Source organism: Varroa destructor, unplaced genomic scaffold (assembly GCF_002443255.2).
Source record: "Varroa destructor unplaced genomic scaffold, Vdes_3.0 BEIS01000003.1, whole genome shotgun sequence".
Classification (NCBI taxonomy): Eukaryota; Metazoa; Arthropoda; class Arachnida; order Mesostigmata; family Varroidae; genus Varroa; species Varroa destructor.
The window spans coordinates 24,912,933-24,917,367 of NW_019211456.1; positions in this window are offsets into that span (position 1 = coordinate 24,912,933).

Sequence of the window (4,435 nt, forward strand, 5' to 3'; positions counted from 1 at the left end):
ATATATATGCGCGTTATTTTGTTTTTATGCTGTAAAGACTGAAAAAAATAGGTTGAAGAAATAATAGCCACATTCGTGGGTACAGGCTTCAGAGAGGTTATTACGGACAATCATCTGCTCATGTATTGCCACATGTGTGTTTGATATGATTAGATATACAATCTGAGTAGGTGTTATCTGTAACAATGTGTCTTATTTCAGTCATTATAAATGGAGATAGCTCGCTTCTTAAAGAAGATCTAACAAAAACAATTGATTTTCGTAGTCCTTTTGTGCCTTTCAATCGTTTTACACTGAATCCATAGTGCTGCATTGTGTATAACGTACTATATTATCGGCACCGTTTGATAGAATGGAACGTTAATTCTCTAAGTTTTTTTGCCGTTATCGAAAATAAAACAACGACAACTGAGTAGTATATGTTCTATAGCTCTTCCTGTTGCGAAATGGTCATAAGCAAGCAACGAATAGACAGAAACAATGGCCTTAATCTTAAAAATACAAATTTTAACAAATAAAATAAAAACACGAATCCTTAATTCGCATTCATCAAAAAACTCAGGCCACATACTGATAAAAGAATAATCGAATTAACCTATATATGAAACTCTTTAGATAAACTCGAAAGTCTGCTTTTTGTACTAAATTGAATTAAGGCACTTATTGAGAGATTTGCCTTCTTCACGGTGTTGATTTATTGGGAATTTTTGGATAGAAATAGCACCATTTTATTGTATCCCGGCCAAGACATTTAAAATCAAGACTTTTAGATTATTTTCGGTTGGTATTGTTTAAAATTATATTGCGCCCATGCGTAATAACATAGTAGCCTAAACTGTAACTCTGTAAAATGGATTTTGTGTAAAAATCGAATACGATATATATAAGCATACAAGGGATTGTTGTTTACTTTACTTACTAAATCGGTACATTTGTGCTTCATATTTGTGCTAGTAGAAAGTTATCTATATATGCTATCCTTTCGATTTACACATTCTTATTGGCAACGTATTTTAGGAATATTCAAAACACAAGGAACAAACAGGTTTGGACGTCCCACCTTCGAAAGAAAAATAACCTTATATACTTTGTATGCCTGAAAAGTGGCAGACGTAAGCATGGTACGAGCGTCACCTATCCGTGTTTGGCCGTGCATTTTATTTTCTACGATAGCCGTTTTGTGCATACCTAAAAAAACATACATCTGTCATCTTTGTGGCATTTCATAGCTTGTTCAATGTCAAAAACACCATTTTATGGTAAGGCATGAGATTTATCGGTGAGAAGTCAGGGAACCTTTTTCTGCATAGCACGCGGATAATTCATAACCGAAAATAGCCAACTCGTGCATACGCACCAGATTTATGCGCTGGTTGACCTCTATTTTTTCTTCTCTATGACCTCTACTTATGTGGCAGCCTCAACCTTATCTCTATTTTTTTTAATTATCATTGTCGAACCTGTGGAGTATTTAGTCAAAGGGCGCTTGTTCGAAACTCGCACGCCCTTTTACTTTCGCTAATTTCGAAACCTAATTATAGGTTCTGTTCAAAAGGGTCGCCTTTTTTTGCCGTAGCAAGATGTCCGGCATGCAGCGTCCTCCTGTATTGTATTAGCGTACATGCAGCGACAGACAGATAGCAATCGCGGCCTAGTCTACCGGTACTCCTGCCTGTCACCTGAAGACAAAGTCCGTTACACGAGGTGGCGTGTGCAGGTGTGTCTCTAACATCCAATTGAAGTACCGACGCCATTACAACTACTACCATCACTGGTATGTTCGACTCGAATCAAGCGTACATCGTTTTCGCTTCTTTAGTTCGTTCTCTATCCATCTGTACGTAGTGCGTCCAATGCACCTAAGACGACTTGCCGACTCATACCTACCTACAATCTTGTTTGCACTAGCAACTGTTGCTATGGCGTCGACCGATCGAGCCACTAAACGCTGTCTGTGGAGCCTTGAATTGGGATGAGGTGTACTATTATATACTCGGGTAGACGTCCGCGCCGGATACGACGCACGTTCGTCGTATTCTTTGTCTCGCGAGAGACAGCACGATACGTTTAGCGACGCTTTTCTACCTTTTCTTCTTTCGTGCCTGACCATTTGCTCGATCATTCTGTTGGCCACAGTGCAGTTGCACTGTTCGTCGCCTACCTGTCTTTAGGGGCCCCTGTAGCCGGCGACTGAACAGCCGAGAAGAGGAAAGACAAGCTGACTACTATTGCTGCTTTCACGAAGGGACGAAGAGTTAAAAAGAAAATGAACGTTTGTTAGCCAGTTGCCGTGGCGTGAAAGGCGATGCCGCCTCTACCGAAGCCATCGACCGTTCTTCTTCTACGATGGTCTTCTGGCGCGGTGCCTCGTAATCAGGTGCTCGTGGGATGTCGTCGTCATTGTCCGCTGCTGTGAAGGGAGGAGGCAACGAGACCGACGCGGTCATGGCTCGGTCATCCTCGTGTGCTTTCCTCCATCTTCCGTCCATCCACTGGCACTAGAATAACGTATTCGCTGACTGTCACACTGCGCCCTCGACCAACAGCTGATCCAGTGGACGCCAGAATTAGGAGCACTCCGTGCTCTCTTTAGGAGATGCTGGCACGGGCGGCATACAACATCGGCTATGGCGGTTTTCAACGCCTTACTTCAATAAATAAAGAAAGAGAAATAGACAGAATCAGAAAGAGTTAGGGCCCAGAGGAAAGAAGCAGACGCCTCACCTATGGACCCACGAGACGGTGCGAAGGGTTTCGCGATGATGATCTGCTTGAATCGGAACACAACGTAGAAAAGGTTACCGTAACTATCCAAACGGCCTTTCCTATATACCGTTTGCTTCAGGCTGCGTTTTTGTTTACGTACCACTCGTACTACTTCCGCTATTAATAGTACCTGGTACGCTTACATTCGTTTGGGGAATACGGGAAAAAGGGTAACCAGTTTTAGAGTCGTCGTTCTTAGAGGAGATGTTTGAACGAGCAGAAATCTGTATTTCTTCGTGTTCAGGTGCATGACTTACTGATCCCTCGTAGAAGCTGCATTGTGCTTAAGCAGAACGTAATCTGCAAGGAATCTTGGCAGCGACGGCAGACGTTGCCGGTCGAGAATCGGCTCCAGATAAGATTGCCGTAATGACCTGACGATTACATTCTAGACGAGTCATCATCATCAGAAGAAGACACAACAGCAGCAGCGCTGAACGCAGATAAAGCGAAGAAAGGTAAAGAGCTTTTTGCCTCTTCTAAGATATATGTTTGTGGTCCATATACTCTCGCACGAACGCATCAAGATACTACGTTCATTAACTAAAACATAGGTAAACCGCTACTACGAACGAGTAAGTATATTGCAGGGAATAGAGGCCCACTGTAATGAGGTAACAGGAGCAATACACGTTTGTACAGCCCACTAAATGTGTGCAGGGGCGAGACTGTTCGATGCCGCTTTTTCTAAACGGCAACGGTGGTTAGGGATCGACCGGTTGAAAACCGCGGGTTACTTCCCCCTGTAACGTGTGGCCTTTTTTGCTTAAATGCCTCAGTATTGGCAGGATGAGTCATAAATACATAGCAATATTTAACGTAGTGGTAGGGCATCTTGACAATCTTGAGGGTGCTGCCTTTGCTTGCAGTAGTGACGTTTATCAAGGCCACTCGTTCTCCAAGGCTGGCGTAGATATGTTAGCGCCTGATTGTTTCTTTTAATTAGTTTGACGGCTAGAGCAACTTAATAATACACTTTGACATAATAACATATCAAGAGCTTGATTGTTGGAAAAAACTCGTAAGAGATGATTTTGAATAGTAAAGATTAAAAATATGTGATCCAACCAACGCGATATAAGCAGACGCAGGCATGATGATGCAACACTAGCTTCTCCTATACTAGAACCGGCTGAAATAACATCGTAAAACATTTAGGCGGCGAACCAAAGTTTTGAAGGCATAAAAAGTTGATTTCAAGTTATACGGTCGGATGCTTTTGTTAGAGAATGCAAATCGTTTGGGCGGGCAGCCTCTCTCGCATCGATCGGAGGGGAAATCCCATCGTTGAATGTATAAGATCCTTAGTTTGTCAACTACGCTATAGGGACTAGACGCCACGCGAGAGCATACTTTAGGATATAGCTCGAATCTTTGTCAAAATTTATTATTATGAGTAGCTTTAGCAGAGAGAGGTAAGTTAACAGCAAACTTTACATACAGACTATATGTTGCCCTGATATACAGTATTTTATAAATTGCTTCGATCTAAATGTATCGCAAGTTTACCCTGTTCGGTCGCTTTATTTGCTGTGTGTTGGTGTAAAAGCTAAAAAAAACTTACGCTACTAAACAAGTTAAATTTTGTACACGAATAACACGCGCAAGTATCTTGCACAAGGAACTGAGTTTGCTATATCGCTCACTTAATGGTTCCTTGACCCAAACG